This window comes from Diuraphis noxia, unplaced genomic scaffold (genome assembly GCF_037042655.1).
Source record: "Diuraphis noxia isolate RWA-SAM2 unplaced genomic scaffold, SU_Dnox_SAM2 contig0004, whole genome shotgun sequence".
Taxonomy (NCBI): Eukaryota; Metazoa; Arthropoda; class Insecta; order Hemiptera; family Aphididae; genus Diuraphis; species Diuraphis noxia.
In genome coordinates, this window is record NW_028301714.1 from 71,271,238 (window position 1) to 71,285,325 (window position 14,088).

The window sequence follows — 14,088 nt, forward strand, 5'->3', positions numbered from 1 at the left end:
CAATCTTTGAGGTGTTTTGAAATTTTGCACATCATTGGTCGAAAATCCAACATTTTTTGTTGATATTTGGTAATATTACATGGGTTTTCAAAAGTATTTAATTTAAATATATTATTATACAGATAATAAATAATAATGTATTATATGTATATTTTATAATGCACAAAAACAATATCAAAATAATCATGGAAGTCACTGTATTATATAGAATAGTATTATTGTGAATCATCGAGTAGGTTACTGTAGTGAACGTTTAACATTAAAAATATACTCCATAATTAATATTGTTGCATATTAATCAACATAAAAAACTTATGAGGAACGTCGTGTTATATTTTTAAGCTTTTTGACCTGCAAATAGAATTGAAAAAATTATTAAAATTCTATGTATAACTAAAATGGCCTAGACATATTAATTATTTCTATGGCTTTCTATCATGGTTAACAATTTTATGAATATTTATATAAACTCAAATGATTTAAAATTTTTTAAAAAGTTTTAATAAACAGTTATATACAATATTCTCATTTTATACAACTTATTTTAAAATCTTCTTTCTCAACGAATTTGATAGTTTTAGTTACACAATATATTTGTCTTTTATACAAAATGTTATTTTGGAGAACTTAACGATACAATTAGAAAACTTTATTATGATTTCTATTTGCTCGAAATCCATAGTATGGTCATAATCGTATTGTTGAAAACTTCTTTGAACAATTGGGTACTCAACTTTTATTTGCCTACTCTTTTATTAACAATGTATTAATGAAATATATTTTTATGTAGAGATGACTTATGCAATTTGATAATAAACCGTTTTTAGTTATTTTTAAATTCATCAAAAATGTTTGTTATAAGATTTTAATTGAATTCAAAGTTTGTTAAGATAGTTTGTATCATAAAATGTGCGTAATAAAATATTGCCTACCACTCTTATAATGATAATGACTAATTTTACTTATTAACTAAAAAGCAATATGGTTAAAAATCAAATTTATGTATGATATTGCTAATATGAATTGAGCCTTACAAATAATTAAATATAAATTAAACCATAAAAATATCAGGACAGATGATTAAAGTTATTTTCAATTTAAATTATGTTTTCTAGTCATAATTTAAGCACTTTTTAAGTATATTTATTATATATCACGTTTGAAACTTATTTGATAATAAATCTATAATACCTATTAAAAAAGTAATCACATTACACCGATTATATTGTTTAACGATCGGTATTGTTGATACTAATCAGTAATCACTTTATAGTTGATGCCAAACACAAAACTTTTTAAAAAATTGGCTTGTTATGAAAAAGTATCTAAATGAACTTATACATATACTAAATAAATAAACGCATTAATGTAAGCCATAATAATTTCTTATTATGATATAGTGTATATCTCTATAACTGTCTATCAGAAAATTAGCAGCGTTTAAAAAAAGAACAGCACATTTATTTTTTATGGAAATTGCTAAATTGTCGACATTGGGTTCGTGTAATGTAACGTAAAATAATTTGTGGATAATATAACAGATTCAAATTTTGAGATTTGATACAAAACACATGTAGTATACAAAATCTTTAAAAACAATTATCTTAAAACACAGATTTGTCATGTATATTCTTTAATATAATTCTAATGGCGCAATGGATATTTTATAATAATATAACACGTTATTACGTACTTATATTATTATTAAATTATGCAGAAATCACAACAAATGTTCTAATTTTATATCTCTCATATTGAATTAATTAATCTAACCTAACTTGATCGCCTACTACGATAACCATCGCATAAAGACTGTAAATCATACATAATATAATATCCGATACCACGAGAAACCCTTCGGCGTCGTGCAAGTCTGTCGAGGAGGGTCATGGGTGCTTTTCTAAAATCACCCGTCGTAAAGCCAGCACCGCTTAGTACAAATCAGATTTTGGATGACCGGAATGTGCAAGGGAGAATATGAGATTATATTACAGACCGGCAACGTGTGTGTGTGTGTGTTCGCGTGATGTATACAGAGAGAGAAGAGTCCTTTGTTTTCTGGTCTTTTAGCTGCGGTTAATCGGCACCCATTACCGAATATTATTAAACGCGCTTATTGTGTGCACGCACGCTTTGACGGGCTCTCGCACATTACTCGCCCACACATGCAAACGCGCGTGCGGGTGGAGTTCATAATAATATATGGTAAGTATTGCAGTACTAAAAAACAGGCTCCAGTGCAATTTGTTCGGCCACACGCGCTCCCCGTGCGTTCAGCGACCCTGCAAACGAGTGGTGCAGGGAGGGGGGTAGAGAATCTCGATCGAGACGCGGAAAAGGATAAAGAGTGGTCTGTGAGTGAGAACAGGGTGAAGGGCAGAGGGGACTATGCAGCTGAGAGGAAAGGAACGGACATTATCGGCCGTCCCGAATATATAATAATAATATTATAGTCGTTTATACTTATGGTCACGAAACGACTGTGCCGGGGCATACATTTTTTATGTATGTATGTTTTGTATACGCGTACATTAGCACTTAAACTCACGCGTGGAAGTCCGTTTTAAACGACAAAGTATTATGTCGCGCAGTGTGTGCGTGCAATCGATTGGGACACGAACATTGTAAAGTGCATAATTTTTTATTTGCATGTATTATTATGCACCCCGATTACTACGATGACGGCGCCCTCACGTCTAGCACTTTTGTTATTATGTGCGCAATCCATATCTCAGGTAAGTACGAGATCCGGAAGCGATTCATACCGGAAGAAGTTCACAACCCCGTCCACCGGCGTCCACTTAGCCTGAGTAGAGAGACGAATTTCATTATTCGTCTACTGCTCCCCACTTAATTCGTTGACATAATATTATTAATAACAACGATAACTGTAACAATTGTATAATTAGGTATACCTATATAATTTTTGACTTTGCACTCCAAAATAATAAGACGTAAAAAAATACGACGACAGCTTAAAAACAAATCAAATACAAATTAACTGACAAAGACAAACGACTGTTTAGTAAGACAATACAAAGTTTAGAACGCATTTAAGACGCACGTGGCATTCCATAAAGTAAATTACTTAATAAAAATATTTGTCGTTGTTTTATGAACATAATTTAGAAATTTCACTCGGAAAATAATTTTTAATATTCATCATAGCAAAGTTGTAATGGATTTGAGAATTTGAGCAGCTGGCGACGTAAATATTATGATTTTAATTTTTGTCACTTATTTTTTTCCAGTGCATATTTTCTCCATTTATATTAAAAGTTATGCTTATAATTATTATAGTTGAATAAATGGCATTTAACTTAATACTGTTATATCATTATACGATATTTATAAATACATATTTTTAAACATAATTCTTTGATTATTTATTCAAGTCGTTTTTTTTTTTTTTACATAGGTACTTGTAATTAAAATATTAAAGAGTATATCAAAGTTTGTTTAAATTATTTAGCGATATTAACATTTGAAAACAGTTGGTTACGTGTGTTGTGGTATAATTAAAATTCTTTTCGTTATATAATTTAACTCAAATTTATGACGTTTGAAAACAGGATCGTTAAGAAAATAATTAAATTATCTCCATAGCGCACCTTGGAATTTCATATATTTTGAATTAGAAGCTTTTAATAGCTATTATTAACATGGTTTGATGGTAATATTGTGTAAAAATATGGTTATAGTTACCACCGTGTCCGTATAAACATTTCCATAAAACTGTATTAAGAACAAATATATTTTATTTATATAAATCCTAATTTTAATTTCAATATTGTTGGAGTAAAAAAAAAAAAAAAAAAAAATGCGTTCCTATTAATTTTATTCTCAGTGGCCTGAAATATAGTTGTCGCCAGTATATTTTTTAATTCATCAACTTTATAAAATGTAAAAATATTATATTAAACTAGTTGCATCACTGCTAATACGTACACTTAGTTCATCATACAATGATATATTAACAAACAATTATGAGTATGCTTTTGAAATCCTGGAAAATCATACTTACATCAATTGTTAAAATATACCTTGAAATGATTAAACACAATACCATGCGAACATTATCTTAGTATTCAAATTTCTACCACAAAACGAAGATAGAAGTGCACCGAAAATGCCTAACCAGAACGCCGCGCCGAGTTACCGTACCATAGTCTATGATACTGAAATATGGACGTAAATAATATTGCATAAATTTTAATATTATAATATTTATTTACATAAACTAATGTCTTGGAACAAATGTTCGGACAGCAAATACCTATCCCTATATTAATCAATTCTATTACTATTTTAATTATTTATTAAACAATGCAACATCGATAGTAGGTACCCGAGTTTAATTTATGCTATATTACAGGTGTTTTATGTAATTAGAACAATGTTGGTGCAATTCATAAAGCCCTGATAATGTTTAATCCAACAATGTTATTTCTATGCAGTTTTAGTTGAAACTGATTTATCCTAAAAATGTATTAGGTACATAAATGTATAATGGGCTAATATTTATATTTCACTTAAAAATAAAGGAAAACAAGAATTAAAAATATTTATGTCAAATATATTTAATAACACATATCACAAAAAAAAATCATACTCAAGTATACTTCATTTAATTGACTGTTAGTAAAATTAACGTTACTAAAAAATTGGCATTAAATAGGTTTTGAATAATATTACATTTTGTCTTCTTCGAATTTATTTAAATTATTGTTTTTGTTTCTGATGTATACAGCTTAAAATGTTTAAATATAGGTTCAGTTTAGTAATAAATTAACAGAGTTAATAGGAATATAAGTGTATTCGGCTATTTTTCAATTACTTATCACGCTAAGCTCAATAAAATTATTGATAAGAATAAAAATGTAAATAAGTACATTAATTTTACATTACCTATGCTATCTATTCAGTAATTATACTCAAATAATGTTTAAAACATAATTTATTATTTTGTTAAATACATTTTACGTAATGACACACATATTTTTAACAGGCCTTACTACGTGACCATACACAATAATTACATTTTTAATGAATTACCTACATTTGTCTACCTCGTTATTAACTGATAACGAATATTTAAACATTTTTTTGGTATATTTGTCTTAATGATTATGAAAAATGACTTTTGATTCACTGAAAATCATTGCTTGTTTTAAAATAACGTCGGATAAAGAAAATTATAATATTAAAGTTTATTTTTATATGATGAATTATGATGTATTTCACGTTAAAATAATTACTCTAGTATACTCTAGGCCAGAATTTCATATGAAATGTATAAATTGTGCTTAAGTATCAACCAATATTTTTAATTTGAATATGTAGGTATTGCAATTCTTTAGAACCGTCTACTGACACCACAGCTGTCGAATAATGTATGGATAAATTAAAGCTAAAGGAGTAAAAGAATAATGCACTTATGCAAATTTCATGTTAATCCGATGCGTAGTGTAGAATGGATATTTTTAGTTTAATGCTATACAAACATTTTCATTCAACTGATATTTTTCTTCACTAAAAATTTTAAACAAAACAGAGATCTTTTTTTAAACTTATGTAAATCAGCGACATTAACATTTTTTTTCTATTTGAATTATCTTTTTTACTTTAGGCATTGAGTTAATCAAAATGTATTTGAACAGTCGTTATAAATATAATGTGTTTTTTCTCAAATGTCAATTTAAGTTCTAAAATAAATCGCTATCGATGTTAAATTTACATATGTTTATGTTGTACGTCAATCGATAGTAGTAATAATACAAACTAATATAATCTATGACGTAAATACATCAATTATATTTATCGTTTTAAAAATAATCGAACGATAACATGTTAAATTGTTAAGTGATTGTTATCTACACTATAATATCTGTATCTATGTACTGGTAAATTAATTGAATTTTCAATTGTTTGAAAAAGAGTTATTAAACATTTTTGGAAATTAACCTGGCGAAAAGAATTATAAAGTTTTGAAATAGTTCACACCATCCATTAATAAAAATTTAGTGTAATAATTAAACTTTCTATATTTCATTTCATACACTATGACATTTTAGTATGTACAAATAAAAATTTAAACTATTTTAATAAAAAAAATATAATCTTGAAATTTAGTATTAATATATTTGAGATTAATATCCACAGAGTAATTCACCAAGTATGTTTACCCTATTTTTAATTTAATATTGAATTTATTAAGATTGTGTTTTTTTGAATTTTTAAATGCATTCAGAAACTATATTATCAAATTCTTGGGATTTATTGTATCACTTAGTGAGTATCATTTTCCTAAAATATGTGAAACCCTGTGTTTTTTGAAAATTATTCGGAGAATAATTTTTCAGACAATTTCGACGTAGCTAAATAAAAATGCATAACTTTCATAATATTTAAAATGTATAACTTATATGAAAGTTGTTTCAAAATAGGTATACCAGAAGTTATGCAGTACAAGTATGATAAACTTTCATACACCTGAGTACGTTCAACAATTCAATATCCTATCACCACGAAGAAGTCGTAAAATATTTTCAGCACCATTTATATAAATATATATACATAGCTTCTATTTTGTACCAATGTATCACATTGGCATACATTCAATCGAATGATAACCTTTAGTGTTATCGTTGCAAAGGCTAAGAATAATATTGAAAGGCTTAAAATAAATAGATTTCATACCACATACCAAAACAATACGATGGAAATCCACGATAAGCGCTCTAAACGCACTTTCGTACAAAAACACATAATATACAAGCTACATAATAATAGTAATAATAATAATAATAATAACAATAAAGTAACACGCATTTACCTATATAACAATATTACGATCTGCAATGTTTCGTTTAAAAATGAAAACGAAAAATGTACACACTTGACGTGAAATCCACGAGCGTGTTTCGACGGCGAGAAAATACTATGAATAAGTTGAATTTCCTAGTGGTCAGATTTCACGTTCGTCTATCATAGAAAAATAAACCTTTAAATGCACAAATATAATAATAATATATTATTCATAGACATATTAAATTAACTTCATCTAGAGAGAAAGAGAGTCTACATTGTACAAACTACAAAATAGACATGCATACGTTTGTATGCATTCTTGGAGAAATGTATAATACAGTTTTGGACTTAAATGTTAACAAAAATATTTAATATACTTTTAAAAATACATAAAACTTACTAATTCACTGGAATTTTAGTGTTTGTACTTATTAAGTACATTATATTGTATTTCATGTAATAAAATAACAAAAACCAATGATTAATATTTATTGCGTGCTTGGATGTTAAAATCGAGTTTTAAAATGAGGTCAAGATTTCACAGGTACCTAAGATATTTTCAGTTTCAAACTATTATTGTGGAATTAGTGAGGCATGCAATTTCAAAAACTCGCCTGTTCTATTATATCTATCATATTACTATTTACTGTGTTTGTGTGGGAAAATGCTGGCAATTCATTTTGCCAAGAAACCTTCTTATAACGTCCACGCAAATACATCGTTTGGGTTCGGTGCATCTTTATATAGTATATACATTAGGTACCAAACTAATCATGAAATTTTCATTGTCCAGTACAATACCAACGAATACGTGTTTCAGAGTACTGATAACTTGGTAACGGCTCCACATTGCGAATGTGAATCGTTTTTGTTTTTATTACACTTAATATTATATAGGTAAGCGACCGTTGCAGTAGCTACACAAAAATCGAAAAAAAATCGTATTTCAGCCAAGGCCCGGAAATATTTTAGAGTGTATCAATATTTTAACAACGTCTTATAAAAGTATATTAATTTTTAACATAATAAAACGTTGCCGTTGTAAATAGCTTTGATAAAAAAAAAAAATTAAAAAAAAAATACTATAAAAATACTTTTTTATTCATTATAAGTCTGATCAATATAATATAGCCATGTGTTAATAATATTATAAAAAAGTTATCTTGTTTGTTTAAAAAAATACTAAAATTCTACTGAAAACTGAAATTATTATATTCGTTGAGTTATTATACTTAAACATATCAATCAAATAAGTAAACGCGTAATAAGTAATAAATTATGTTGTTTTTTCTTTGTAAATTTTTTATTTGAAATAATTCCAATGTATATTAAACTGATATGAAATGGTTATGAAAATATAGGAAACTAATTTTATCAGCATCAAACATATTTTTTATTCACTTCCATAAAAAAATTATCCACCAGTTATTTGGTATAAACTAGACAGTTTAAAAACAATTTTTACCTTTAGAAATTAAATTATTTATCTGAACATCGTGTCAAAATATGATGTGTGATTAAAGTTTTACATTCGGTAATTTTTTTAAATTATAACTATTTTATTTTCTGTCAGAAGCATTATATTTGAAGGTAATTTTATTTTTTGATAAAAAAAATATACTGCAGCCGTGATGAAACGATAACACATTTAATTTTACTTAATATAACGTAAAATCCTATTTCATTAACCATCAATGATAGGTTTCATTTACTTTTCTAGCCTGTTAAAAAATGTCAAAAATGTTATGCAGTTTATTAGATAAGAACTATATTTAATCAATGCTGATAATTTTAATGTCCCTGTAACTAGTACTTTGAAAAATTAACTTAAATATTTAAAAGAAAAACACATTTAATTTATGGCTAGATCTTAATCACATAATTGGTTTTTGACAAAATTTAAAATAAATTAGTGTTAAAGTTAAAGAACATTTTAGCAATTTTTTATTTGAATTAATAAATAAAAATTTTAAATTGTCTTAAAAGATTTTTTAATTACTTTTAGGATTTAAAAGTTGAGATCAAATTCATAAAGTTTTTAATGATATAAATTTTAGTTTTTTAATTTTTTTTTTTATATAGTTTAAAGATTTATTTTCCAATTATGTATAGCACATATATATCAGTTTAAAACGTCCTTAACCAGATGAATACATTTGTTCACATATTCCGTTTAGAAGTAGTTTGTAAATGGATGGTATTTATTTATAAGTTCGAAATAATAGTAGAACACGCCTTTTTGCGATTAAAGCTGTACCTACCATCAGTTTAGGGTTAGGTACGATCTAAGCGTACGATATTAGAACATCTTATATTCTCGTTGTGTCCGTCCGTCCATTTGTTAGATACAATTGTAACGGTCGTTGATATTAAGTTATTTATTTATAGCGTGTGAAGTAGTTACTGTACATGACGATTGTTTGTGTTAAGATTTTACAACTGTTGAACTGTTTTATTCAAATCACTGGCTAATATAAATTTCAGATAGTATATTAAAAAAATATTTGAGAATTTTATATAGATTCACACTTGCGAAAATTGAAATCATTGGTAGGTGACAAATCCAAATAAAGGTTTCCAAATAATTTTTAACATGTACATGAAATTATACTAATTATAGTAGCTTATTACTACGTTTAGAAACCGCGAATTAGCATACTCGTATAGAGTGAGCTTTTCTAACTTGTTTATATTATAATATCCAAACTATTAATACTTCTTTTTTTACATTTAATCCGTTTTATAAAAAATAAAAATAAATAAGTTTTCATTTCAACACGAAAAACGAGTGAATTGCATACATTAAATGAATTGTAAAGTTTCGTTTTAAAGTATAAACGTGGGATATTTTTAATAATAATTATTAGTTATTACAAATTATTGTTATTATTGCCTCCCCTCACTAATATAAAAAATATACACATACCCAAACACCAGATAACCCAAAACCTAGTATTGTTTCTTCTACGTGGACGAAAAAAATAATACAATTGTGAATTTTCAAAGCACACACACTCATAGAATTAAAAAATTTTGTAGGTTGTTTTGTACATAGTAGAATCGATTATTTTTGACACTCCTCCGCAACAAAAATTAGAGCCTGAGGTTCGCCATGTAACTTAAAATCAAAAATTTGCTTCTTGTACATACACACAAACCCACGCATACGCGCGCACTCGCAATAATAATAAATAATATAATATATAAATTAAACCGTCAGCAGAGCGGCATGCATGGATATTCGTATACAGCCTAAGAGGAATCGTCTCCGTTCGCGGCCATCGAGAAACTAAATTATTAGAAAATAATTTATTTCCCACGATGGCACTTTTTCTGTGCGTTTTTGTGGTGCGATGCATTATCGTTAAACACAAAGGAACTCTATCGCGGTTAGGTTTATTTGTTTTTTTTTCTACCACACCCTGCTTCCACAAATCCATAGTCTTCAGTATAAGTCGAAAATAAAACGGAATTGTCTTAATACGATCCCTTGTGGGAGCGATAGTTATGATCACAAAAACGCCGTTGACAAAAAAAAAAAAAAAAAAAAATACCAACATCAAAAATGATAGAACCAAAGATTTATTTTCGAATAGTGAAAAAAATATTGAGAAGATACCTCCATGCGTACGAATATAATAACAATATAACGAAAAACGCGTTCGCAGTGCAGGGTACCCATACTCGAGATGCTCGAGATGAAACGCGTTTAGTTCAGTAAAGGTAGGTACTTCCTTAGAATTCCGTCGCCGATAAATTATCACGAGACGGCGTTGGCGGCAGTGTGCCCCACGGTGTTCGGAATTTTCTTTAGTGCACGCTGTACATATACTATATACCTACGTAGTTATATATGTATAGGTACGTTCGCGCAATAGGACGGGGGTGGGCGGTAATGGAGTTTCCATAGTTCCCACCACTTTAACAAAATAAAAAAAAATAAAAAATCTCAACGTCCCGGGATATATAGCTTTGGGTACCTTTGAAATATCATGAATTCCACGTCGCCATAATTTTTTACCAAAAAAATAAAAACATAATAATTAACTATACTATAACAATAGTGTGATAAATTATGTGAACAATATCGTATTGTGACGATCGTGTAATGTGGGATTCGACTCTCTGGCGTAAAAAAGTGCTCGTCACAATCGGAGTTGTTTGTGTGCGCAGTATTCAGCTGTATCCGAGACATAAATCGAATTAAACTGCAATATAATATGTCTGTTGTCGAGCTCTTTGATAACATACCTACATAGAAAGCGGTTTGTGGCGAATTCGATTAAACGAGCTTGTTTTCGGTATCATAATATTAAAGTTGGGTGGTTTATGAGTACACTATTACTACAAACAGGTGTATCATTATAAAGAGGCTTACATTAACTCCACATTCGTTACAAACAAACGTTTTCAACGTCTCACTCGTTGAGTAATATAATATATTATATTATATTTACCTACCGAACACGACAAATGTTCGATAGAAGTAAATAATTCCTTACTACGCATGCGTCATACGCATATGGTAACGTTTGAAATAACTTTAAAACGACGACCGACTGTTGGAGATAAAATCCCAATCCCGAACAACAAAATATTTATTTAAGTATTATTGTTTGAGTGTATTATTTTCGTAATAAAAAACTCATAAGCTTTATCTACATCACAACGCGTTTCAGTCATTGTCAATCTATTTTAATATATATTGCAAGATTTTTTTTTCTCATGGAATCTTGCAGAAATTTAAACATAGTTACACAATATATTTTATTTTAATAACAATAACTGTCGACAATATTAATTTGTTTTAGCAACAGTTTCTAATAATTTTGTAGCATTGTACATATCGTTTGAATTACTTACCAAACGTAGTATAATATTATAAAGGCGTAATAGGCTTATATTTTGTTTTCAATTGTAAATATTTCATCATATTTTAATCATGTTGTATAAAGCAATTGACAAACCTTTCGTAAATCGATTTCCTGAAAAACAAAAAAATATAAAAATAAATTTTTTTTTCTTGTAAAATATGGAACATATTTTACTAAAGACATTGTTACCAAAATACTATTACTTTATAGAATCATACACACTATAATAAATGATTAATTATAATAACTAAAATTTGATTATACACATTATTCACGTTGTTTTAATTATAACCAATGTTTGGAGAAAAAACAAATTGTAATTATGTGAAAATGCGTTTATATATTAATAATATTATAATCTTACTAAAGACGTGTGTTGAAAGGCGATAAACGCTGATTGTGATTTATATCGAACGGAGTTATGTACAAAATTGCCAGAAAAACATGTGAATGAGTTTATACTACAGGTACCTAACTATAATATATTGTGTCATATTTAGTAGATTATTCAATGTCAGACAGAAATCTTATGGCACGATAACTATTGCATACTGATGCAGCTAAGAGTACTATTGTTATTTTAATTATAAATTATATGCCATGTCAGCTATGAAATTAGATAAAATCTAGCATCATAGTATTATCGCATTGTATTTGTGTGAGACCAAATAGAGCAGAACTTCAATTATTAATCACAATACCCTGATATAATATAGTTTACTCCAAGTTTCGTAGCATGCCACGTGAAATGACAGAAGTGTACTTAAACTTTGAAATTTCTACTATGCTCGTAGTTCATTGCTGAAGTTACATTTCACTTTTACAATACGAACGTGTTCAATCTAGTCCTAGTGTAAAATAAAATTTATTTGTGTGTAAACTTCACGTCAGATGATAATTAATAACAATATAGCAAATTCGCCAAAGTTTTAACACATAACAATAATATTTCATGACACTATATCAGTCACAATAATTAGCAGAACTGTAGGTCAGTCGATGAGATGGAATCGTCGAATGAAAATCATTTGAATTTAAAACATTTTGATTTAACCATATTAGTATTATGTACTTATTGATATATAGCACAATATATGTATATGATTTTGTAACAGGCTTACACGGGAATATAAATATTATGTATGTGATTTGATCTTTATTAAATATTTATCTGAAATTGTGATATTAAAAAAAAAAAGCAAAACTTAATAATTGTATGTAACAAAATGCATAAAGTTCGTGTAACATAGATAGTTTTTATAACATGATCATAAGATATTATTTTTGTACATTTTGTTTGAGACTATTTGTTAACTTTTGAAGACATTTTCGTGTAATGTATTAAACACCGAACCGTGGACTGTTTATCGATCGCGTTAAAATTAAATGGTTATTAGTTTATTACAGTTGAACGTACTTCGCCAGTGAATTATGTATACAGAGTGATTCACAAAACGTGCAAACTCCGTTTTTATTTTAAAGTCATGCAGTTGTCCAAAATATGATTATTGAAATCCTTATATATTCTTAAATAACATAATTTCCATCAGTAATTATTTTCTCAGTAAAAATAAATATTTCGTCAAAACTGTTTTTACAAATTCCTTTTTTTACTAAAAAGTTTTTACTGAAAATTTTGAAAAAAAACTGGAAATTTTCAATTTTTACTTTTCTAAAGTTATAACTAAATAAAATTTGATATAGCTTATAAGGACCATCTTCAAAACTGAATATCGTCGTAGCTTTTATTTTACTACTTGTCGTCTTCATATATGTGGAAAAAACATTTAATCATTACAAAATAAATTTATTCATCGATCACAATTTAAAATTGAAGTAAACAAGCTAAGTGAATCACCCTATATAATATATATACATGTAAATACCTATGTGTATTTTTTTTATCATAAAATGTTATACAATTATATTATTACGCCCTTCGATTTTGATTAAACGCAAGTATATTCGTATACCTACGATATTTTATGAGTAATGGTGAGAACGTGAAAACCCGGTGGAGTCAGGAGAAAAAAAAATATTGAAGAAAATTCAATTTATGATCACCGTCTTCGGAACATATTTGATTATCAATTTTCTCTCCGTTATTACCACACCTTTGTCGTAGGTATATAAATACAAAAATATATATTGGTTTAGGTATGTCTTATAGGTCAATATTCGGTCGCTATGGTCTGGTTCCTTATGACAGTCTGGTGATAATATAATAATAATAATAATAATAATGTTGCGACTTTACACGCCAGACGTACCAAACAGCGGCTACTCGTGAGTGCGTACAAATAATAATTAGAACCATATACCTAGTGTTCGATACGTATATGATTTCGCTACAAACTCGGATAAAAGACTCATTTTGTCGAAACAGTTATCGATTGAGTGATAT

At 27.8% G+C, this 14,088-nt stretch overlaps 1 protein-coding gene across 13 annotated transcripts in view; it reads right to left on the reverse strand.

Moving 5' to 3' along the window:
- Positions 1-14,088, reverse strand: part of kek2 (leucine-rich repeat, immunoglobulin-like domain-containing kekkon 2 protein) — a 325,751-nt gene that overhangs the window by 225,046 nt on the left and 86,617 nt on the right. For 9 of the 13 annotated variants that reach the window (XR_016191396.1, XM_089225645.1, XM_089225635.1 and 6 more), the window contains one exon: positions 11,778-11,795. The exons of 3 other annotated variants lie outside the window; for them this stretch is intronic. The gene's annotated coding sequence lies outside the window, so the exon portion shown is untranslated. Of the gene's footprint in view, positions 1-11,673; positions 11,796-14,088 lie in introns of all 13 variants that reach the window. One more of the 13 variants, XM_089225641.1, reaches the window with a different exon arrangement.